Source organism: Solanum lycopersicum, chromosome 1 (assembly GCF_036512215.1).
Source record: "Solanum lycopersicum chromosome 1, SLM_r2.1".
Lineage (NCBI taxonomy): Eukaryota > Viridiplantae > Streptophyta > Magnoliopsida > Solanales > Solanaceae > Solanum > Solanum lycopersicum.
The window spans coordinates 43,841,980-43,861,091 of NC_090800.1; the positions used below are offsets into that span (position 1 = coordinate 43,841,980).

The 19,112-nt window shown below is 49.1% G+C and overlaps 54 non-coding genes across 54 annotated transcripts; all 54 read right to left on the reverse strand.

Moving 5' to 3' along the window:
• Positions 1 to 117: 117 nt before the first annotated feature.
• Positions 118 to 236, reverse strand: LOC138340921 (5S ribosomal RNA). The gene has a single exon (XR_011213748.1). It is a non-coding gene; the product is annotated as a 5S ribosomal RNA (ribosomal RNA).
• A 235-nt stretch (positions 237 to 471) lies between these two features.
• On the reverse strand, positions 472 to 590 carry LOC138341292 (5S ribosomal RNA). Its single transcript, XR_011214091.1, has one exon. It is a non-coding gene; the product is annotated as a 5S ribosomal RNA (ribosomal RNA).
• A 234-nt stretch (positions 591 to 824) lies between these two features.
• On the reverse strand, positions 825 to 943 carry LOC138341293 (5S ribosomal RNA). Its single transcript, XR_011214092.1, has one exon. It is a non-coding gene; the product is annotated as a 5S ribosomal RNA (ribosomal RNA).
• Positions 944 to 1,177: 234 nt separating this feature from the next.
• Positions 1,178 to 1,296, reverse strand: LOC138341294 (5S ribosomal RNA). Its single transcript, XR_011214093.1, has one exon. It is a non-coding gene; the product is annotated as a 5S ribosomal RNA (ribosomal RNA).
• Positions 1,297 to 1,531: 235 nt separating this feature from the next.
• On the reverse strand, positions 1,532 to 1,650 carry LOC138341295 (5S ribosomal RNA). Its single transcript, XR_011214094.1, has one exon. It is a non-coding gene; the product is annotated as a 5S ribosomal RNA (ribosomal RNA).
• A 235-nt stretch (positions 1,651 to 1,885) lies between these two features.
• Positions 1,886 to 2,004, reverse strand: LOC138341296 (5S ribosomal RNA). Its single transcript, XR_011214095.1, has one exon. It is a non-coding gene; the product is annotated as a 5S ribosomal RNA (ribosomal RNA).
• A 236-nt stretch (positions 2,005 to 2,240) lies between these two features.
• LOC138341297 (5S ribosomal RNA) lies at positions 2,241 to 2,359 on the reverse strand. Its single transcript, XR_011214096.1, has one exon. It is a non-coding gene; the product is annotated as a 5S ribosomal RNA (ribosomal RNA).
• Positions 2,360 to 2,593: 234 nt separating this feature from the next.
• Positions 2,594 to 2,712, reverse strand: LOC138341299 (5S ribosomal RNA). Its single transcript, XR_011214098.1, has one exon. It is a non-coding gene; the product is annotated as a 5S ribosomal RNA (ribosomal RNA).
• A 235-nt stretch (positions 2,713 to 2,947) lies between these two features.
• Positions 2,948 to 3,066, reverse strand: LOC138341300 (5S ribosomal RNA). Its single transcript, XR_011214099.1, has one exon. It is a non-coding gene; the product is annotated as a 5S ribosomal RNA (ribosomal RNA).
• Positions 3,067 to 3,301: 235 nt separating this feature from the next.
• LOC138341302 (5S ribosomal RNA) lies at positions 3,302 to 3,420 on the reverse strand. The gene has a single exon (XR_011214100.1). It is a non-coding gene; the product is annotated as a 5S ribosomal RNA (ribosomal RNA).
• A 235-nt stretch (positions 3,421 to 3,655) lies between these two features.
• On the reverse strand, positions 3,656 to 3,774 carry LOC138341303 (5S ribosomal RNA). The gene has a single exon (XR_011214101.1). It is a non-coding gene; the product is annotated as a 5S ribosomal RNA (ribosomal RNA).
• A 234-nt stretch (positions 3,775 to 4,008) lies between these two features.
• Positions 4,009 to 4,127, reverse strand: LOC138341304 (5S ribosomal RNA). Its single transcript, XR_011214102.1, has one exon. It is a non-coding gene; the product is annotated as a 5S ribosomal RNA (ribosomal RNA).
• Positions 4,128 to 4,361: 234 nt separating this feature from the next.
• On the reverse strand, positions 4,362 to 4,480 carry LOC138341305 (5S ribosomal RNA). Its single transcript, XR_011214103.1, has one exon. It is a non-coding gene; the product is annotated as a 5S ribosomal RNA (ribosomal RNA).
• A 235-nt stretch (positions 4,481 to 4,715) lies between these two features.
• Positions 4,716 to 4,834, reverse strand: LOC138341306 (5S ribosomal RNA). The gene has a single exon (XR_011214104.1). It is a non-coding gene; the product is annotated as a 5S ribosomal RNA (ribosomal RNA).
• Positions 4,835 to 5,070: 236 nt separating this feature from the next.
• Positions 5,071 to 5,189, reverse strand: LOC138341307 (5S ribosomal RNA). Its single transcript, XR_011214105.1, has one exon. It is a non-coding gene; the product is annotated as a 5S ribosomal RNA (ribosomal RNA).
• Positions 5,190 to 5,424: 235 nt separating this feature from the next.
• LOC138341308 (5S ribosomal RNA) lies at positions 5,425 to 5,543 on the reverse strand. The gene has a single exon (XR_011214106.1). It is a non-coding gene; the product is annotated as a 5S ribosomal RNA (ribosomal RNA).
• Positions 5,544 to 5,777: 234 nt separating this feature from the next.
• Positions 5,778 to 5,896, reverse strand: LOC138341309 (5S ribosomal RNA). The gene has a single exon (XR_011214107.1). It is a non-coding gene; the product is annotated as a 5S ribosomal RNA (ribosomal RNA).
• Positions 5,897 to 6,131: 235 nt separating this feature from the next.
• On the reverse strand, positions 6,132 to 6,250 carry LOC138341311 (5S ribosomal RNA). The gene has a single exon (XR_011214109.1). It is a non-coding gene; the product is annotated as a 5S ribosomal RNA (ribosomal RNA).
• Positions 6,251 to 6,485: 235 nt separating this feature from the next.
• Positions 6,486 to 6,604, reverse strand: LOC138341312 (5S ribosomal RNA). The gene has a single exon (XR_011214110.1). It is a non-coding gene; the product is annotated as a 5S ribosomal RNA (ribosomal RNA).
• Positions 6,605 to 6,839: 235 nt separating this feature from the next.
• LOC138341313 (5S ribosomal RNA) lies at positions 6,840 to 6,958 on the reverse strand. Its single transcript, XR_011214111.1, has one exon. It is a non-coding gene; the product is annotated as a 5S ribosomal RNA (ribosomal RNA).
• A 235-nt stretch (positions 6,959 to 7,193) lies between these two features.
• On the reverse strand, positions 7,194 to 7,312 carry LOC138341314 (5S ribosomal RNA). Its single transcript, XR_011214112.1, has one exon. It is a non-coding gene; the product is annotated as a 5S ribosomal RNA (ribosomal RNA).
• A 236-nt stretch (positions 7,313 to 7,548) lies between these two features.
• LOC138341315 (5S ribosomal RNA) lies at positions 7,549 to 7,667 on the reverse strand. The gene has a single exon (XR_011214113.1). It is a non-coding gene; the product is annotated as a 5S ribosomal RNA (ribosomal RNA).
• Positions 7,668 to 7,903: 236 nt separating this feature from the next.
• On the reverse strand, positions 7,904 to 8,022 carry LOC138341316 (5S ribosomal RNA). Its single transcript, XR_011214114.1, has one exon. It is a non-coding gene; the product is annotated as a 5S ribosomal RNA (ribosomal RNA).
• Positions 8,023 to 8,258: 236 nt separating this feature from the next.
• Positions 8,259 to 8,377, reverse strand: LOC138341317 (5S ribosomal RNA). Its single transcript, XR_011214115.1, has one exon. It is a non-coding gene; the product is annotated as a 5S ribosomal RNA (ribosomal RNA).
• A 236-nt stretch (positions 8,378 to 8,613) lies between these two features.
• Positions 8,614 to 8,732, reverse strand: LOC138341318 (5S ribosomal RNA). The gene has a single exon (XR_011214116.1). It is a non-coding gene; the product is annotated as a 5S ribosomal RNA (ribosomal RNA).
• A 235-nt stretch (positions 8,733 to 8,967) lies between these two features.
• On the reverse strand, positions 8,968 to 9,086 carry LOC138341319 (5S ribosomal RNA). The gene has a single exon (XR_011214117.1). It is a non-coding gene; the product is annotated as a 5S ribosomal RNA (ribosomal RNA).
• A 235-nt stretch (positions 9,087 to 9,321) lies between these two features.
• LOC138341320 (5S ribosomal RNA) lies at positions 9,322 to 9,440 on the reverse strand. Its single transcript, XR_011214118.1, has one exon. It is a non-coding gene; the product is annotated as a 5S ribosomal RNA (ribosomal RNA).
• A 235-nt stretch (positions 9,441 to 9,675) lies between these two features.
• Positions 9,676 to 9,794, reverse strand: LOC138341322 (5S ribosomal RNA). Its single transcript, XR_011214120.1, has one exon. It is a non-coding gene; the product is annotated as a 5S ribosomal RNA (ribosomal RNA).
• Positions 9,795 to 10,030: 236 nt separating this feature from the next.
• Positions 10,031 to 10,149, reverse strand: LOC138341323 (5S ribosomal RNA). The gene has a single exon (XR_011214121.1). It is a non-coding gene; the product is annotated as a 5S ribosomal RNA (ribosomal RNA).
• Positions 10,150 to 10,385: 236 nt separating this feature from the next.
• Positions 10,386 to 10,504, reverse strand: LOC138341324 (5S ribosomal RNA). The gene has a single exon (XR_011214122.1). It is a non-coding gene; the product is annotated as a 5S ribosomal RNA (ribosomal RNA).
• Positions 10,505 to 10,739: 235 nt separating this feature from the next.
• LOC138341325 (5S ribosomal RNA) lies at positions 10,740 to 10,858 on the reverse strand. The gene has a single exon (XR_011214123.1). It is a non-coding gene; the product is annotated as a 5S ribosomal RNA (ribosomal RNA).
• Positions 10,859 to 11,094: 236 nt separating this feature from the next.
• LOC138341326 (5S ribosomal RNA) lies at positions 11,095 to 11,213 on the reverse strand. The gene has a single exon (XR_011214124.1). It is a non-coding gene; the product is annotated as a 5S ribosomal RNA (ribosomal RNA).
• Positions 11,214 to 11,449: 236 nt separating this feature from the next.
• Positions 11,450 to 11,568, reverse strand: LOC138341327 (5S ribosomal RNA). The gene has a single exon (XR_011214125.1). It is a non-coding gene; the product is annotated as a 5S ribosomal RNA (ribosomal RNA).
• A 236-nt stretch (positions 11,569 to 11,804) lies between these two features.
• Positions 11,805 to 11,923, reverse strand: LOC138341328 (5S ribosomal RNA). Its single transcript, XR_011214126.1, has one exon. It is a non-coding gene; the product is annotated as a 5S ribosomal RNA (ribosomal RNA).
• Positions 11,924 to 12,159: 236 nt separating this feature from the next.
• LOC138341329 (5S ribosomal RNA) lies at positions 12,160 to 12,278 on the reverse strand. Its single transcript, XR_011214127.1, has one exon. It is a non-coding gene; the product is annotated as a 5S ribosomal RNA (ribosomal RNA).
• A 236-nt stretch (positions 12,279 to 12,514) lies between these two features.
• On the reverse strand, positions 12,515 to 12,633 carry LOC138341330 (5S ribosomal RNA). The gene has a single exon (XR_011214128.1). It is a non-coding gene; the product is annotated as a 5S ribosomal RNA (ribosomal RNA).
• Positions 12,634 to 12,869: 236 nt separating this feature from the next.
• LOC138341331 (5S ribosomal RNA) lies at positions 12,870 to 12,988 on the reverse strand. Its single transcript, XR_011214129.1, has one exon. It is a non-coding gene; the product is annotated as a 5S ribosomal RNA (ribosomal RNA).
• Positions 12,989 to 13,224: 236 nt separating this feature from the next.
• Positions 13,225 to 13,343, reverse strand: LOC138341334 (5S ribosomal RNA). Its single transcript, XR_011214131.1, has one exon. It is a non-coding gene; the product is annotated as a 5S ribosomal RNA (ribosomal RNA).
• Positions 13,344 to 13,578: 235 nt separating this feature from the next.
• On the reverse strand, positions 13,579 to 13,697 carry LOC138341335 (5S ribosomal RNA). The gene has a single exon (XR_011214132.1). It is a non-coding gene; the product is annotated as a 5S ribosomal RNA (ribosomal RNA).
• A 236-nt stretch (positions 13,698 to 13,933) lies between these two features.
• Positions 13,934 to 14,052, reverse strand: LOC138341336 (5S ribosomal RNA). The gene has a single exon (XR_011214133.1). It is a non-coding gene; the product is annotated as a 5S ribosomal RNA (ribosomal RNA).
• Positions 14,053 to 14,288: 236 nt separating this feature from the next.
• On the reverse strand, positions 14,289 to 14,407 carry LOC138341337 (5S ribosomal RNA). Its single transcript, XR_011214134.1, has one exon. It is a non-coding gene; the product is annotated as a 5S ribosomal RNA (ribosomal RNA).
• A 236-nt stretch (positions 14,408 to 14,643) lies between these two features.
• Positions 14,644 to 14,762, reverse strand: LOC138341338 (5S ribosomal RNA). The gene has a single exon (XR_011214135.1). It is a non-coding gene; the product is annotated as a 5S ribosomal RNA (ribosomal RNA).
• A 236-nt stretch (positions 14,763 to 14,998) lies between these two features.
• Positions 14,999 to 15,117, reverse strand: LOC138341340 (5S ribosomal RNA). The gene has a single exon (XR_011214137.1). It is a non-coding gene; the product is annotated as a 5S ribosomal RNA (ribosomal RNA).
• A 236-nt stretch (positions 15,118 to 15,353) lies between these two features.
• LOC138341341 (5S ribosomal RNA) lies at positions 15,354 to 15,472 on the reverse strand. The gene has a single exon (XR_011214138.1). It is a non-coding gene; the product is annotated as a 5S ribosomal RNA (ribosomal RNA).
• Positions 15,473 to 15,708: 236 nt separating this feature from the next.
• LOC138341342 (5S ribosomal RNA) lies at positions 15,709 to 15,827 on the reverse strand. Its single transcript, XR_011214139.1, has one exon. It is a non-coding gene; the product is annotated as a 5S ribosomal RNA (ribosomal RNA).
• Positions 15,828 to 16,063: 236 nt separating this feature from the next.
• LOC138341343 (5S ribosomal RNA) lies at positions 16,064 to 16,182 on the reverse strand. Its single transcript, XR_011214140.1, has one exon. It is a non-coding gene; the product is annotated as a 5S ribosomal RNA (ribosomal RNA).
• A 236-nt stretch (positions 16,183 to 16,418) lies between these two features.
• Positions 16,419 to 16,537, reverse strand: LOC138341344 (5S ribosomal RNA). The gene has a single exon (XR_011214141.1). It is a non-coding gene; the product is annotated as a 5S ribosomal RNA (ribosomal RNA).
• Positions 16,538 to 16,773: 236 nt separating this feature from the next.
• Positions 16,774 to 16,892, reverse strand: LOC138341346 (5S ribosomal RNA). The gene has a single exon (XR_011214143.1). It is a non-coding gene; the product is annotated as a 5S ribosomal RNA (ribosomal RNA).
• A 235-nt stretch (positions 16,893 to 17,127) lies between these two features.
• LOC138341347 (5S ribosomal RNA) lies at positions 17,128 to 17,246 on the reverse strand. Its single transcript, XR_011214144.1, has one exon. It is a non-coding gene; the product is annotated as a 5S ribosomal RNA (ribosomal RNA).
• Positions 17,247 to 17,482: 236 nt separating this feature from the next.
• LOC138341348 (5S ribosomal RNA) lies at positions 17,483 to 17,601 on the reverse strand. Its single transcript, XR_011214145.1, has one exon. It is a non-coding gene; the product is annotated as a 5S ribosomal RNA (ribosomal RNA).
• Positions 17,602 to 17,837: 236 nt separating this feature from the next.
• LOC138341349 (5S ribosomal RNA) lies at positions 17,838 to 17,956 on the reverse strand. The gene has a single exon (XR_011214146.1). It is a non-coding gene; the product is annotated as a 5S ribosomal RNA (ribosomal RNA).
• A 236-nt stretch (positions 17,957 to 18,192) lies between these two features.
• Positions 18,193 to 18,311, reverse strand: LOC138341350 (5S ribosomal RNA). The gene has a single exon (XR_011214147.1). It is a non-coding gene; the product is annotated as a 5S ribosomal RNA (ribosomal RNA).
• Positions 18,312 to 18,547: 236 nt separating this feature from the next.
• LOC138341351 (5S ribosomal RNA) lies at positions 18,548 to 18,666 on the reverse strand. Its single transcript, XR_011214148.1, has one exon. It is a non-coding gene; the product is annotated as a 5S ribosomal RNA (ribosomal RNA).
• Positions 18,667 to 18,902: 236 nt separating this feature from the next.
• Positions 18,903 to 19,021, reverse strand: LOC138341352 (5S ribosomal RNA). Its single transcript, XR_011214149.1, has one exon. It is a non-coding gene; the product is annotated as a 5S ribosomal RNA (ribosomal RNA).
• Between the last annotated feature and the right edge of the window lie 91 nt (positions 19,022 to 19,112).

The window sequence follows — 19,112 nt, forward strand, 5'->3', positions numbered from 1 at the left end:
CGACGCCACCATCCCATATCCTAATGACGCCTCAATCCGAACGTATTTTCCGCAAAAAAAAAAATAAATGAGTATATTTTTTTTTTCAATTACGAGATCAAATTTCAACAAAAAGGAGGGATGCAACACGAGGACTTCCCAGGGGGTCACCCATCCTTGTACTACTCTCGCCCAAGCACGCTTAACTTCGGAGTTCTGATGGGATCCGGTGCGTTAGTGCTGGTATGATCGCATCCGTCATTCATTGCACTCTAAAATCTATTAAACACAACCTTCCTCCCAACGCCCTAGCCCGCCCCCCGCTTTAAAACCCTCCACGCACCGACGCACGACGACGCCCGTCACGCCCATCCCCGACGCCACCATCCCATATCCTAATGACGCCTCAATCCGAACGTATTTTCCGCAAAAAAAAAATAAATGAGTATATTTTTTTTTTTCAATTACGAGATCAAATTTCAACAAAAAGGAGGGATGCAACACGAGGACTTCCCAGGGGGTCACCCATCCTAGTACTACTCTCGCCCAAGCACGCTTAACTTCGGAGTTCTGATGGGATCCGGTGCGTTAGTGCTGGTATGATCGCATCCGTCATTCATTGCACTCTAAAATCTATTAAACACAACCTTCCTCCCAACGCCCTAGCCCGCCCCCCGCTTTAAAACCCTCCACGCACCGACGCACGACGACGCCCGTCACGCCCATCCCCGACGCCACCATCCCATATCCTAATGACGCCTCAATCCGAACGTATTTTCCGCAAAAAAAAAATAAATGAGTATATTTTTTTTTTCAATTACGAGATCAAATTTCAACAAAAAGGAGGGATGCAACACGAGGACTTCCCAGGGGGTCACCCATCCTAGTACTACTCTCGCCCAAGCACGCTTAACTTCGGAGTTCTGATGGGATCCGGTGCGTTAGTGCTGGTATGATCGCATCCGTCATTCATTGCACTCTAAAATCTATTAAACACAACCTTCCTCCCAACGCCCTAGCCCGCCCCCCGCTTTAAAACCCTCCACGCACCGACGCACGACGACGCCCGTCACGCCCATCCCCGACGCCACCATCCCATATCCTAATGACGCCTCAATCCGAACGTATTTTCCGCAAAAAAAAAATAAATGAGTATATTTTTTTTTTCAATTACGAGATCAAATTTCAACAAAAAGGAGGGATGCAACACGAGGACTTCCCAGGGGGTCACCCATCCTAGTACTACTCTCGCCCAAGCACGCTTAACTTCGGAGTTCTGATGGGATCCGGTGCGTTAGTGCTGGTATGATCGCATCCGTCATTCATTGCACTCTAAAATCTATTAAACACAACCTTCCTCCCAACGCCCTAGCCCGCCCCCCGCTTTAAAACCCTCCACGCACCGACGCACGACGACGCCCGTCACGCCCATCCCCGACGCCACCATCCCATATCCTAATGACGCCTCAATCCGAACGTATTTTCCGCAAAAAAAAAATAAATGAGTATATTTTTTTTTTTCAATTACGAGATCAAATTTCAACAAAAAGGAGGGATGCAACACGAGGACTTCCCAGGGGGTCACCCATCCTAGTACTACTCTCGCCCAAGCACGCTTAACTTCGGAGTTCTGATGGGATCCGGTGCGTTAGTGCTGGTATGATCGCATCCGTCATTCATTGCACTCTAAAATCTATTAAACACAACCTTCCTCCCAACGCCCTAGCCCGCCCCCCGCTTTAAAACCCTCCACGCACCGACGCACGACGACGCCCGTCACGCCCATCCCCGACGCCACCATCCCATATCCTAATGACGCCTCAATCCGAACGTATTTTCCGCAAAAAAAAAATAAATGAGTATATTTTTTTTTTTCAATTACGAGATCAAATTTCAACAAAAAGGAGGGATGCAACACGAGGACTTCCCAGGGGGTCACCCATCCTAGTACTACTCTCGCCCAAGCACGCTTAACTTCGGAGTTCTGATGGGATCCGGTGCGTTAGTGCTGGTATGATCGCATCCGTCATTCATTGCACTCTAAAATCTATTAAACACAACCTTCCTCCCAACGCCCTAGCCCGCCCCCCGCTTTAAAACCCTCCACGCACCGACGCACGACGACGCCCGTCACGCCCATCCCCGACGCCACCATCCCATATCCTAATGACGCCTCAATCCGAACGTATTTTCCGCAAAAAAAAAAATAAATGAGTATATTTTTTTTTTTCAATTACGAGATCAAATTTCAACAAAAAGGAGGGATGCAACACGAGGACTTCCCAGGGGGTCACCCATCCTAGTACTACTCTCGCCCAAGCACGCTTAACTTCGGAGTTCTGATGGGATCCGGTGCGTTAGTGCTGGTATGATCGCATCCGTCATTCATTGCACTCTAAAATCTATTAAACACAACCTTCCTCCCAACGCCCTAGCCCGCCCCCCGCTTTAAAACCCTCCACGCACCGACGCACGACGACGCCCGTCACGCCCATCCCCGACGCCACCATCCCATATCCTAATGACGCCTCAATCCGAACGTATTTTCCGCAAAAAAAAAATAAATGAGTATATTTTTTTTTTCAATTACGAGATCAAATTTCAACAAAAAGGAGGGATGCAACACGAGGACTTCCCAGGGGGTCACCCATCCTAGTACTACTCTCGCCCAAGCACGCTTAACTTCGGAGTTCTGATGGGATCCGGTGCGTTAGTGCTGGTATGATCGCATCCGTCATTCATTGCACTCTAAAATCTATTAAACACAACCTTCCTCCCAACGCCCTAGCCCGCCCCCCGCTTTAAAACCCTCCACGCACCGACGCACGACGACGCCCGTCACGCCCATCCCCGACGCCACCATCCCATATCCTAATGACGCCTCAATCCGAACGTATTTTCCGCAAAAAAAAAAATAAATGAGTATATTTTTTTTTTCAATTACGAGATCAAATTTCAACAAAAAGGAGGGATGCAACACGAGGACTTCCCAGGGGGTCACCCATCCTAGTACTACTCTCGCCCAAGCACGCTTAACTTCGGAGTTCTGATGGGATCCGGTGCGTTAGTGCTGGTATGATCGCATCCGTCATTCATTGCACTCTAAAATCTATTAAACACAACCTTCCTCCCAACGCCCTAGCCCGCCCCCCGCTTTAAAACCCTCCACGCACCGACGCACGACGACGCCCGTCACGCCCATCCCCGACGCCACCATCCCATATCCTAATGACGCCTCAATCCGAACGTATTTTCCGCAAAAAAAAAATAAATGAGTATATTTTTTTTTTTCAATTACGAGATCAAATTTCAACAAAAAGGAGGGATGCAACACGAGGACTTCCCAGGGGGTCACCCATCCTAGTACTACTCTCGCCCAAGCACGCTTAACTTCGGAGTTCTGATGGGATCCGGTGCGTTAGTGCTGGTATGATCGCATCCGTCATTCATTGCACTCTAAAATCTATTAAACACAACCTTCCTCCCAACGCCCTAGCCCGCCCCCCGCTTTAAAACCCTCCACGCACCGACGCACGACGACGCCCGTCACGCCCATCCCCGACGCCACCATCCCATATCCTAATGACGCCTCAATCCGAACGTATTTTCCGCAAAAAAAAAATAAATGAGTATATTTTTTTTTTTCAATTACGAGATCAAATTTCAACAAAAAGGAGGGATGCAACACGAGGACTTCCCAGGGGGTCACCCATCCTAGTACTACTCTCGCCCAAGCACGCTTAACTTCGGAGTTCTGATGGGATCCGGTGCGTTAGTGCTGGTATGATCGCATCCGTCATTCATTGCACTCTAAAATCTATTAAACACAACCTTCCTCCCAACGCCCTAGCCCGCCCCCCGCTTTAAAACCCTCCACGCACCGACGCACGACGACGCCCGTCACGCCCATCCCCGACGCCACCATCCCATATCCTAATGACGCCTCAATCCGAACGTATTTTCCGCAAAAAAAAAATAAATGAGTATATTTTTTTTTTCAATTACGAGATCAAATTTCAACAAAAAGGAGGGATGCAACACGAGGACTTCCCAGGGGGTCACCCATCCTAGTACTACTCTCGCCCAAGCACGCTTAACTTCGGAGTTCTGATGGGATCCGGTGCGTTAGTGCTGGTATGATCGCATCCGTCATTCATTGCACTCTAAAATCTATTAAACACAACCTTCCTCCCAACGCCCTAGCCCGCCCCCCGCTTTAAAACCCTCCACGCACCGACGCACGACGACGCCCGTCACGCCCATCCCCGACGCCACCATCCCATATCCTAATGACGCCTCAATCCGAACGTATTTTCCGCAAAAAAAAAATAAATGAGTATATTTTTTTTTTCAATTACGAGATCAAATTTCAACAAAAAGGAGGGATGCAACACGAGGACTTCCCAGGGGGTCACCCATCCTAGTACTACTCTCGCCCAAGCACGCTTAACTTCGGAGTTCTGATGGGATCCGGTGCGTTAGTGCTGGTATGATCGCATCCGTCATTCATTGCACTCTAAAATCTATTAAACACAACCTTCCTCCCAACGCCCTAGCCCGCCCCCCGCTTTAAAACCCTCCACGCACCGACGCACGACGACGCCCGTCACGCCCATCCCCGACGCCACCATCCCATATCCTAATGACGCCTCAATCCGAACGTATTTTCCGCAAAAAAAAAATAAATGAGTATATTTTTTTTTTTCAATTACGAGATCAAATTTCAACAAAAAGGAGGGATGCAACACGAGGACTTCCCAGGGGGTCACCCATCCTAGTACTACTCTCGCCCAAGCACGCTTAACTTCGGAGTTCTGATGGGATCCGGTGCGTTAGTGCTGGTATGATCGCATCCGTCATTCATTGCACTCTAAAATCTATTAAACACAACCTTCCTCCCAACGCCCTAGCCCGCCCCCCGCTTTAAAACCCTCCACGCACCGACGCACGACGACGCCCGTCACGCCCATCCCCGACGCCACCATCCCATATCCTAATGACGCCTCAATCCGAACGTATTTTCCGCAAAAAAAAAAATAAATGAGTATATTTTTTTTTTTCAATTACGAGATCAAATTTCAACAAAAAGGAGGGATGCAACACGAGGACTTCCCAGGGGGTCACCCATCCTAGTACTACTCTCGCCCAAGCACGCTTAACTTCGGAGTTCTGATGGGATCCGGTGCGTTAGTGCTGGTATGATCGCATCCGTCATTCATTGCACTCTAAAATCTATTAAACACAACCTTCCTCCCAACGCCCTAGCCCGCCCCCCGCTTTAAAACCCTCCACGCACCGACGCACGACGACGCCCGTCACGCCCATCCCCGACGCCACCATCCCATATCCTAATGACGCCTCAATCCGAACGTATTTTCCGCAAAAAAAAAATAAATGAGTATATTTTTTTTTTTCAATTACGAGATCAAATTTCAACAAAAAGGAGGGATGCAACACGAGGACTTCCCAGGGGGTCACCCATCCTAGTACTACTCTCGCCCAAGCACGCTTAACTTCGGAGTTCTGATGGGATCCGGTGCGTTAGTGCTGGTATGATCGCATCCGTCATTCATTGCACTCTAAAATCTATTAAACACAACCTTCCTCCCAACGCCCTAGCCCGCCCCCCGCTTTAAAACCCTCCACGCACCGACGCACGACGACGCCCGTCACGCCCATCCCCGACGCCACCATCCCATATCCTAATGACGCCTCAATCCGAACGTATTTTCCGCAAAAAAAAAATAAATGAGTATATTTTTTTTTTCAATTACGAGATCAAATTTCAACAAAAAGGAGGGATGCAACACGAGGACTTCCCAGGGGGTCACCCATCCTAGTACTACTCTCGCCCAAGCACGCTTAACTTCGGAGTTCTGATGGGATCCGGTGCGTTAGTGCTGGTATGATCGCATCCGTCATTCATTGCACTCTAAAATCTATTAAACACAACCTTCCTCCCAACGCCCTAGCCCGCCCCCCGCTTTAAAACCCTCCACGCACCGACGCACGACGACGCCCGTCACGCCCATCCCCGACGCCACCATCCCATATCCTAATGACGCCTCAATCCGAACGTATTTTCCGCAAAAAAAAAATAAATGAGTATATTTTTTTTTTTCAATTACGAGATCAAATTTCAACAAAAAGGAGGGATGCAACACGAGGACTTCCCAGGGGGTCACCCATCCTAGTACTACTCTCGCCCAAGCACGCTTAACTTCGGAGTTCTGATGGGATCCGGTGCGTTAGTGCTGGTATGATCGCATCCGTCATTCATTGCACTCTAAAATCTATTAAACACAACCTTCCTCCCAACGCCCTAGCCCGCCCCCCGCTTTAAAACCCTCCACGCACCGACGCACGACGACGCCCGTCACGCCCATCCCCGACGCCACCATCCCATATCCTAATGACGCCTCAATCCGAACGTATTTTCCGCAAAAAAAAAATAAATGAGTATATTTTTTTTTTTCAATTACGAGATCAAATTTCAACAAAAAGGAGGGATGCAACACGAGGACTTCCCAGGGGGTCACCCATCCTAGTACTACTCTCGCCCAAGCACGCTTAACTTCGGAGTTCTGATGGGATCCGGTGCGTTAGTGCTGGTATGATCGCATCCGTCATTCATTGCACTCTAAAATCTATTAAACACAACCTTCCTCCCAACGCCCTAGCCCGCCCCCCGCTTTAAAACCCTCCACGCACCGACGCACGACGACGCCCGTCACGCCCATCCCCGACGCCACCATCCCATATCCTAATGACGCCTCAATCCGAACGTATTTTCCGCAAAAAAAAAATAAATGAGTATATTTTTTTTTTTCAATTACGAGATCAAATTTCAACAAAAAGGAGGGATGCAACACGAGGACTTCCCAGGGGGTCACCCATCCTAGTACTACTCTCGCCCAAGCACGCTTAACTTCGGAGTTCTGATGGGATCCGGTGCGTTAGTGCTGGTATGATCGCATCCGTCATTCATTGCACTCTAAAATCTATTAAACACAACCTTCCTCCCAACGCCCTAGCCCGCCCCCCGCTTTAAAACCCTCCACGCACCGACGCACGACGACGCCCGTCACGCCCATCCCCGACGCCACCATCCCATATCCTAATGACGCCTCAATCCGAACGTATTTTCCGCAAAAAAAAAATAAATGAGTATATTTTTTTTTTTCAATTACGAGATCAAATTTCAACAAAAAGGAGGGATGCAACACGAGGACTTCCCAGGGGGTCACCCATCCTAGTACTACTCTCGCCCAAGCACGCTTAACTTCGGAGTTCTGATGGGATCCGGTGCGTTAGTGCTGGTATGATCGCATCCGTCATTCATTGCACTCTAAAATCTATTAAACACAACCTTCCTCCCAACGCCCTAGCCCGCCCCCCGCTTTAAAACCCTCCACGCACCGACGCACGACGACGCCCGTCACGCCCATCCCCGACGCCACCATCCCATATCCTAATGACGCCTCAATCCGAACGTATTTTCCGCAAAAAAAAAAATAAATGAGTATATTTTTTTTTTTCAATTACGAGATCAAATTTCAACAAAAAGGAGGGATGCAACACGAGGACTTCCCAGGGGGTCACCCATCCTAGTACTACTCTCGCCCAAGCACGCTTAACTTCGGAGTTCTGATGGGATCCGGTGCGTTAGTGCTGGTATGATCGCATCCGTCATTCATTGCACTCTAAAATCTATTAAACACAACCTTCCTCCCAACGCCCTAGCCCGCCCCCCGCTTTAAAACCCTCCACGCACCGACGCACGACGACGCCCGTCACGCCCATCCCCGACGCCACCATCCCATATCCTAATGACGCCTCAATCCGAACGTATTTTCCGCAAAAAAAAAAATAAATGAGTATATTTTTTTTTTTCAATTACGAGATCAAATTTCAACAAAAAGGAGGGATGCAACACGAGGACTTCCCAGGGGGTCACCCATCCTAGTACTACTCTCGCCCAAGCACGCTTAACTTCGGAGTTCTGATGGGATCCGGTGCGTTAGTGCTGGTATGATCGCATCCGTCATTCATTGCACTCTAAAATCTATTAAACACAACCTTCCTCCCAACGCCCTAGCCCGCCCCCCGCTTTAAAACCCTCCACGCACCGACGCACGACGACGCCCGTCACGCCCATCCCCGACGCCACCATCCCATATCCTAATGACGCCTCAATCCGAACGTATTTTCCGCAAAAAAAAAAATAAATGAGTATATTTTTTTTTTTCAATTACGAGATCAAATTTCAACAAAAAGGAGGGATGCAACACGAGGACTTCCCAGGGGGTCACCCATCCTAGTACTACTCTCGCCCAAGCACGCTTAACTTCGGAGTTCTGATGGGATCCGGTGCGTTAGTGCTGGTATGATCGCATCCGTCATTCATTGCACTCTAAAATCTATTAAACACAACCTTCCTCCCAACGCCCTAGCCCGCCCCCCGCTTTAAAACCCTCCACGCACCGACGCACGACGACGCCCGTCACGCCCATCCCCGACGCCACCATCCCATATCCTAATGACGCCTCAATCCGAACGTATTTTCCGCAAAAAAAAAAATAAATGAGTATATTTTTTTTTTTCAATTACGAGATCAAATTTCAACAAAAAGGAGGGATGCAACACGAGGACTTCCCAGGGGGTCACCCATCCTAGTACTACTCTCGCCCAAGCACGCTTAACTTCGGAGTTCTGATGGGATCCGGTGCGTTAGTGCTGGTATGATCGCATCCGTCATTCATTGCACTCTAAAATCTATTAAACACAACCTTCCTCCCAACGCCCTAGCCCGCCCCCCGCTTTAAAACCCTCCACGCACCGACGCACGACGACGCCCGTCACGCCCATCCCCGACGCCACCATCCCATATCCTAATGACGCCTCAATCCGAACGTATTTTCCGCAAAAAAAAAATAAATGAGTATATTTTTTTTTTTCAATTACGAGATCAAATTTCAACAAAAAGGAGGGATGCAACACGAGGACTTCCCAGGGGGTCACCCATCCTAGTACTACTCTCGCCCAAGCACGCTTAACTTCGGAGTTCTGATGGGATCCGGTGCGTTAGTGCTGGTATGATCGCATCCGTCATTCATTGCACTCTAAAATCTATTAAACACAACCTTCCTCCCAACGCCCTAGCCCGCCCCCCGCTTTAAAACCCTCCACGCACCGACGCACGACGACGCCCGTCACGCCCATCCCCGACGCCACCATCCCATATCCTAATGACGCCTCAATCCGAACGTATTTTCCGCAAAAAAAAAATAAATGAGTATATTTTTTTTTTTCAATTACGAGATCAAATTTCAACAAAAAGGAGGGATGCAACACGAGGACTTCCCAGGGGGTCACCCATCCTAGTACTACTCTCGCCCAAGCACGCTTAACTTCGGAGTTCTGATGGGATCCGGTGCGTTAGTGCTGGTATGATCGCATCCGTCATTCATTGCACTCTAAAATCTATTAAACACAACCTTCCTCCCAACGCCCTAGCCCGCCCCCCGCTTTAAAACCCTCCACGCACCGACGCACGACGACGCCCGTCACGCCCATCCCCGACGCCACCATCCCATATCCTAATGACGCCTCAATCCGAACGTATTTTCCGCAAAAAAAAAATAAATGAGTATATTTTTTTTTTTCAATTACGAGATCAAATTTCAACAAAAAGGAGGGATGCAACACGAGGACTTCCCAGGGGGTCACCCATCCTAGTACTACTCTCGCCCAAGCACGCTTAACTTCGGAGTTCTGATGGGATCCGGTGCGTTAGTGCTGGTATGATCGCATCCGTCATTCATTGCACTCTAAAATCTATTAAACACAACCTTCCTCCCAACGCCCTAGCCCGCCCCCCGCTTTAAAACCCTCCACGCACCGACGCACGACGACGCCCGTCACGCCCATCCCCGACGCCACCATCCCATATCCTAATGACGCCTCAATCCGAACGTATTTTCCGCAAAAAAAAAAATAAATGAGTATATTTTTTTTTTTCAATTACGAGATCAAATTTCAACAAAAAGGAGGGATGCAACACGAGGACTTCCCAGGGGGTCACCCATCCTAGTACTACTCTCGCCCAAGCACGCTTAACTTCGGAGTTCTGATGGGATCCGGTGCGTTAGTGCTGGTATGATCGCATCCGTCATTCATTGCACTCTAAAATCTATTAAACACAACCTTCCTCCCAACGCCCTAGCCCGCCCCCCGCTTTAAAACCCTCCACGCACCGACGCACGACGACGCCCGTCACGCCCATCCCCGACGCCACCATCCCATATCCTAATGACGCCTCAATCCGAACGTATTTTCCGCAAAAAAAAAAATAAATGAGTATATTTTTTTTTTTCAATTACGAGATCAAATTTCAACAAAAAGGAGGGATGCAACACGAGGACTTCCCAGGGGGTCACCCATCCTAGTACTACTCTCGCCCAAGCACGCTTAACTTCGGAGTTCTGATGGGATCCGGTGCGTTAGTGCTGGTATGATCGCATCCGTCATTCATTGCACTCTAAAATCTATTAAACACAACCTTCCTCCCAACGCCCTAGCCCGCCCCCCGCTTTAAAACCCTCCACGCACCGACGCACGACGACGCCCGTCACGCCCATCCCCGACGCCACCATCCCATATCCTAATGACGCCTCAATCCGAACGTATTTTCCGCAAAAAAAAAATAAATGAGTATATTTTTTTTTTTCAATTACGAGATCAAATTTCAACAAAAAGGAGGGATGCAACACGAGGACTTCCCAGGGGGTCACCCATCCTAGTACTACTCTCGCCCAAGCACGCTTAACTTCGGAGTTCTGATGGGATCCGGTGCGTTAGTGCTGGTATGATCGCATCCGTCATTCATTGCACTCTAAAATCTATTAAACACAACCTTCCTCCCAACGCCCTAGCCCGCCCCCCGCTTTAAAACCCTCCACGCACCGACGCACGACGACGCCCGTCACGCCCATCCCCGACGCCACCATCCCATATCCTAATGACGCCTCAATCCGAACGTATTTTCCGCAAAAAAAAAAATAAATGAGTATATTTTTTTTTTTCAATTACGAGATCAAATTTCAACAAAAAGGAGGGATGCAACACGAGGACTTCCCAGGGGGTCACCCATCCTAGTACTACTCTCGCCCAAGCACGCTTAACTTCGGAGTTCTGATGGGATCCGGTGCGTTAGTGCTGGTATGATCGCATCCGTCATTCATTGCACTCTAAAATCTATTAAACACAACCTTCCTCCCAACGCCCTAGCCCGCCCCCCGCTTTAAAACCCTCCACGCACCGACGCACGACGACGCCCGTCACGCCCATCCCCGACGCCACCATCCCATATCCTAATGACGCCTCAATCCGAACGTATTTTCCGCAAAAAAAAAAATAAATGAGTATATTTTTTTTTTTCAATTACGAGATCAAATTTCAACAAAAAGGAGGGATGCAACACGAGGACTTCCCAGGGGGTCACCCATCCTAGTACTACTCTCGCCCAAGCACGCTTAACTTCGGAGTTCTGATGGGATCCGGTGCGTTAGTGCTGGTATGATCGCATCCGTCATTCATTGCACTCTAAAATCTATTAAACACAACCTTCCTCCCAACGCCCTAGCCCGCCCCCCGCTTTAAAACCCTCCACGCACCGACGCACGACGACGCCCGTCACGCCCATCCCCGACGCCACCATCCCATATCCTAATGACGCCTCAATCCGAACGTATTTTCCGCAAAAAAAAAAATAAATGAGTATATTTTTTTTTTTCAATTACGAGATCAAATTTCAACAAAAAGGAGGGATGCAACACGAGGACTTCCCAGGGGGTCACCCATCCTAGTACTACTCTCGCCCAAGCACGCTTAACTTCGGAGTTCTGATGGGATCCGGTGCGTTAGTGCTGGTATGATCGCATCCGTCATTCATTGCACTCTAAAATCTATTAAACACAACCTTCCTCCCAACGCCCTAGCCCGCCCCCCGCTTTAAAACCCTCCACGCACCGACGCACGACGACGCCCGTCACGCCCATCCCCGACGCCACCATCCCATATCCTAATGACGCCTCAATCCGAACGTATTTTCCGCAAAAAAAAAAATAAATGAGTATATTTTTTTTTTTCAATTACGAGATCAAATTTCAACAAAAAGGAGGGATGCAACACGAGGACTTCCCAGGGGGTCACCCATCCTAGTACTACTCTCGCCCAAGCACGCTTAACTTCGGAGTTCTGATGGGATCCGGTGCGTTAGTGCTGGTATGATCGCATCCGTCATTCATTGCACTCTAAAATCTATTAAACACAACCTTCCTCCCAACGCCCTAGCCCGCCCCCCGCTTTAAAACCCTCCACGCACCGACGCACGACGACGCCCGTCACGCCCATCCCCGACGCCACCATCCCATATCCTAATGACGCCTCAATCCGAACGTATTTTCCGCAAAAAAAAAAATAAATGAGTATATTTTTTTTTTTCAATTACGAGATCAAATTTCAACAAAAAGGAGGGATGCAACACGAGGACTTCCCAGGGGGTCACCCATCCTAGTACTACTCTCGCCCAAGCACGCTTAACTTCGGAGTTCTGATGGGATCCGGTGCGTTAGTGCTGGTATGATCGCATCCGTCATTCATTGCACTCTAAAATCTATTAAACACAACCTTCCTCCCAACGCCCTAGCCCGCCCCCCGCTTTAAAACCCTCCACGCACCGACGCACGACGACGCCCGTCACGCCCATCCCCGACGCCACCATCCCATATCCTAATGACGCCTCAATCCGAACGTATTTTCCGCAAAAAAAAAAATAAATGAGTATATTTTTTTTTTTCAATTACGAGATCAAATTTCAACAAAAAGGAGGGATGCAACACGAGGACTTCCCAGGGGGTCACCCATCCTAGTACTACTCTCGCCCAAGCACGCTTAACTTCGGAGTTCTGATGGGATCCGGTGCGTTAGTGCTGGTATGATCGCATCCGTCATTCATTGCACTCTAAAATCTATTAAACACAACCTTCCTCCCAACGCCCTAGCCCGCCCCCCGCTTTAAAACCCTCCACGCACCGACGCACGACGACGCCCGTCACGCCCATCCCCGACGCCACCATCCCATATCCTAATGACGCCTCAATCCGAACGTATTTTCCGCAAAAAAAAAAATAAATGAGTATATTTTTTTTTTTCAATTACGAGATCAAATTTCAACAAAAAGGAGGGATGCAACACGAGGACTTCCCAGGGGGTCACCCATCCTAGTACTACTCTCGCCCAAGCACGCTTAACTTCGGAGTTCTGATGGGATCCGGTGCGTTAGTGCTGGTATGATCGCATCCGTCATTCATTGCACTCTAAAATCTATTAAACACAACCTTCCTCCCAACGCCCTAGCCCGCCCCCCGCTTTAAAACCCTCCACGCACCGACGCACGACGACGCCCGTCACGCCCATCCCCGACGCCACCATCCCATATCCTAATGACGCCTCAATCCGAACGTATTTTCCGCAAAAAAAAAATAAATGAGTATATTTTTTTTTTTCAATTACGAGATCAAATTTCAACAAAAAGGAGGGATGCAACACGAGGACTTCCCAGGGGGTCACCCATCCTAGTACTACTCTCGCCCAAGCACGCTTAACTTCGGAGTTCTGATGGGATCCGGTGCGTTAGTGCTGGTATGATCGCATCCGTCATTCATTGCACTCTAAAATCTATTAAACACAACCTTCCTCCCAACGCCCTAGCCCGCCCCCCGCTTTAAAACCCTCCACGCACCGACGCACGACGACGCCCGTCACGCCCATCCCCGACGCCACCATCCCATATCCTAATGACGCCTCAATCCGAACGTATTTTCCGCAAAAAAAAAAATAAATGAGTATATTTTTTTTTTTCAATTACGAGATCAAATTTCAACAAAAAGGAGGGATGCAACACGAGGACTTCCCAGGGGGTCACCCATCCTAGTACTACTCTCGCCCAAGCACGCTTAACTTCGGAGTTCTGATGGGATCCGGTGCGTTAGTGCTGGTATGATCGCATCCGTCATTCATTGCACTCTAAAATCTATTAAACACAACCTTCCTCCCAACGCCCTAGCCCGCCCCCCGCTTTAAAACCCTCCACGCACCGACGCACGACGACGCCCGTCACGCCCATCCCCGACGCCACCATCCCATATCCTAATGACGCCTCAATCCGAACGTATTTTCCGCAAAAAAAAAAATAAATGAGTATATTTTTTTTTTTCAATTACGAGATCAAATTTCAACAAAAAGGAGGGATGCAACACGAGGACTTCCCAGGGGGTCACCCATCCTAGTACTACTCTCGCCCAAGCACGCTTAACTTCGGAGTTCTGATGGGATCCGGTGCGTTAGTGCTGGTATGATCGCATCCGTCATTCATTGCACTCTAAAATCTATTAAACACAACCTTCCTCCCAACGCCCTAGCCCGCCCCCCGCTTTAAAACCCTCCACGCACCGACGCACGACGACGCCCGTCACGCCCATCCCCGACGCCACCATCCCATATCCTAATGACGCCTCAATCCGAACGTATTTTCCGCAAAAAAAAAAATAAATGAGTATATTTTTTTTTTTCAATTACGAGATCAAATTTCAACAAAAAGGAGGGATGCAACACGAGGACTTCCCAGGGGGTCACCCATCCTAGTACTACTCTCGCCCAAGCACGCTTAACTTCGGAGTTCTGATGGGATCCGGTGCGTTAGTGCTGGTATGATCGCATCCGTCATTCATTGCACTCTAAAATCTATTAAACACAACCTTCCTCCCAACGCCCTAGCCCGCCCCCCGCTTTAAAACCCTCCACGCACCGACGCACGACGACGCCCGTCACGCCCATCCCCGACGCCACCATCCCATATCCTAATGACGCCTCAATCCGAACGTATTTTCCGCAAAAAAAAAAATAAATGAGTATATTTTTTTTTTTCAATTACGAGATCAAATTTCAACAAAAAGGAGGGATGCAACACGAGGACTTCCCAGGGGGTCACCCATCCTAGTACTACTCTCGCCCAAGCACGCTTAACTTCGGAGTTCTGATGGGATCCGGTGCGTTAGTGCTGGTATGATCGCATCCGTCATTCATTGCACTCTAAAATCTATTAAACACAACCTTCCTCCCAACGCCCTAGCCCGCCCCCCGCTTTAAAACCCTCCACGCACCGACGCACGACGACGCCCGTCACGCCCATCCCCGACGCCACCATCCCATATCCTAATGACGCCTCAATCCGAACGTATTTTCCGCAAAAAAAAAAATAAATGAGTATATTTTTTTTTTTCAATTACGAGATCAAATTTCAACAAAAAGGAGGGATGCAACACGAGGACTTCCCAGGGGGTCACCCATCCTAGTACTACTCTCGCCCAAGCACGCTTAACTTCGGAGTTCTGATGGGATCCGGTGCGTTAGTGCTGGTATGATCGCATCCGTCATTCATTGCACTCTAAAATCTATTAAACACAACCTTCCTCCCAACGCCCTAGCCCGCCCCCCGCTTTAAAACCCTCCACGCACCGACGCACGACGACGCCCGTCACGCCCATCCCCGACGCCACCATCCCATATCCTAATGACGCCTCAATCCGAACGTATTTTCCGCAAAAAAAAAAATAAATGAGTATATTTTTTTTTTTCAATTACGAGATCAAATTTCAACAAAAAGGAGGGATGCAACACGAGGACTTCCCAGGGGGTCACCCATCCTAGTACTACTCTCGCCCAAGCACGCTTAACTTCGGAGTTCTGATGGGATCCGGTGCGTTAGTGCTGGTATGATCGCATCCGTCATTCATTGCACTCTAAAATCTATTAAACACAACCTTCCTCCCAACGCCCTAGCCCGCCCCCCGCTTTAAAACCCTCCACGCACCGACGCACGACGACGCCCGTCACGCCCATCCCCGACGCCACCATCCCATATCCTAATGACGCCTCAATCCGAACGTATTTTCCGCAAAAAAAAAAATAAATGAGTATATTTTTTTTTTTCAATTACGAGATCAAATTTCAACAAAAAGGAGGGATGCAACACGAGGACTTCCCAGGGGGTCACCCATCCTAGTACTACTCTCGCCCAAGCACGCTTAACTTCGGAGTTCTGATGGGATCCGGTGCGTTAGTGCTGGTATGATCGCATCCGTCATTCATTGCACTCTAAAATCTATTAAACACAACCTTCCTCCCAACGCCCTAGCCCGCCCCCCGCTTTAAAACCCTCCACGCACCGACGCACGACGACGCCCGTCACGCCCATCCCCGACGCCACCATCCCATATCCTAATGACGCCTCAATCCGAACGTATTTTCCGCAAAAAAAAAAATAAATGAGTATATTTTTTTTTTTCAATTACGAGATCAAATTTCAACAAAAAGGAGGGATGCAACACGAGGACTTCCCAGGGGGTCACCCATCCTAGTACTACTCTCGCCCAAGCACGCTTAACTTCGGAGTTCTGATGGGATCCGGTGCGTTAGTGCTGGTATGATCGCATCCGTCATTCATTGCACTCTAAAATCTATTAAACACAACCTTCCTCCCAACGCCCTAGCCCGCCCCCCGCTTTAAAACCCTCCACGCACCGACGCACGACGACGCCCGTCACGCCCATCCCCGACGCCACCATCCCATATCCTAATGACGCCTCAATCCGAACGTATTTTCCGCAAAAAAAAAAATAAATGAGTATATTTTTTTTTTTCAATTACGAGATCAAATTTCAACAAAAAGGAGGGATGCAACACGAGGACTTCCCAGGGGGTCACCCATCCTAGTACTACTCTCGCCCAAGCACGCTTAACTTCGGAGTTCTGATGGGATCCGGTGCGTTAGTGCTGGTATGATCGCATCCGTCATTCATTGCACTCTAAAATCTATTAAACACAACCTTCCTCCCAACGCCCTAGCCCGCCCCCCGCTTTAAAACCCTCCACGCACCGACGCACGACGACGCCCGTCACGCCCATCCCCGACGCCACCATCCCATATCCTAATGACGCCTCAATCCGAACGTATTTTCCGCAAAAAAAAAATAAATGAGTATATTTTTTTTTTTCAATTACGAGATCAAATTTCAACAAAAAGGAGGGATGCAACACGAGGACTTCCCAGGGGGTCACCCATCCTAGTACTACTCTCGCCCAAGCACGCTTAACTTCGGAGTTCTGATGGGATCCGGTGCGTTAGTGCTGGTATGATCGCATCCGTCATTCATTGCACTCTAAAATCTATTAAACACAACCTTCCTCCCAACGCCCTAGCCCGCCCCCCGCTTTAAAACCCTCCACGCACCGACGCACGACGACGCCCGTCACGCCCATCCCCGACGCCACCATCCCATATCCTAATGACGCCTCAATCCGAACGTATTTTCCGCAAAAAAAAAAATAAATGAGTATATTTTTTTTTTTCAATTACGAGATCAAATTTCAACAAAAAGGAGGGATGCAACACGAGGACTTCCCAGGGGGTCACCCATCCTAGTACTACTCTCGCCCAAGCACGCTTAACTTCGGAGTTCTGATGGGATCCGGTGCGTTAGTGCTGGTATGATCGCATCCGTCATTCATTGCACTCTAAAATCTATTAAACACAACCTTCCTCCCAACGCCCTAGCCCGCCCCCCGCTTTAAAACCCTCCACGCACCGACGCACGACGACGCCCGTCACGCCCATCCCCGACGCCACCATCCCATATCCTAATGACGCCTCAATCCGAACGTATTTTCCGCAAAAAAAAAAATAAATGAGTATATTTTTTTTTTTCAATTACGAGATCAAATTTCAACAAAAAGGAGGGATGCAACACGAGGACTTCCCAGGGGGTCACCCATCCTAGTACTACTCTCGCCCAAGCACGCTTAACTTCGGAGTTCTGATGGGATCCGGTGCGTTAGTGCTGGTATGATCGCATCCGTCATTCATTGCACTCTAAAATCTATTAAACACAACCTTCCTCCCAACGCCCTAGCCCGCCCCCCGCTTTAAAACCCTCCACGCACCGACGCACGACGACGCCCGTCACGCCCATCCCCGACGCCACCATCCCATATCCTAATGACGCCTCAATCCGAACGTATTTTCCGCAAAAAAAAAAATAAATGAGTATATTTTTTTTTTTCAATTACGAGATCAAATTTCAACAAAAAGGAGGGATGCAACACGAGGACTTCCCAGGGGGTCACCCATCCTAGTACTACTCTCGCCCAAGCACGCTTAACTTCGGAGTTCTGATGGGATCCGGTGCGTTAGTGCTGGTATGATCGCATCCGTCATTCATTGCACTCTAAAATCTATTAAACACAACCTTCCTCCCAACGCCCTAGCCCGCCCCCCGCTTTAAAACCCTCCACGCACCGACGCACGACGACGCCCGTCACGCCCATCCCCGACGCCACCATCCCATATCCTAATGACGCCTCAATCCGAACGTATTTTCCGCAAAAAAAAAAATAAATGAGTATATTTTTTTTTTTCAATTACGAGATCAAATTTCAACAAAAAGGAGGGATGCAACACGAGGACTTCCCAGGGGGTCACCCATCCTAGTACTACTCTCGCCCAAGCACGCTTAACTTCGGAGTTCTGATGGGATCCGGTGCGTTAGTGCTGGTATGATCGCATCCGTCATTCATTGCACTCTAAAATCTATTAAACACAACCTTCCTCCCAACGCCCTAGCCCGCCCCCCGCTTTAAAACCCTCCACGCACCGACGCACGACGACGCCCGTCACGCCCATCCCCGACGCCACCATCCCATATCCTAATGACGCCTCAATCCGAACGTATTTTCCGCAAAAAAAAAAATAAATGAGTATATTTTTTTTTTTCAATTACGAGATCAAATTTCAACAAAAAGGAGGGATGCAACACGAGGACTTCCCAGGGGGTCACCCATCCTAGTACTACTCTCGCCCAAGCACGCTTAACTTCGGAGTTCTGATGGGATCCGGTGCGTTAGTGCTGGTATGATCGCATCCGTCATTCATTGCACTCTAAAATCTATTAAACACAACCTTCCTCCCAACGCCCTAGCCCGCCCCCCGCTTTAAAACCCTCCACGCACCGACG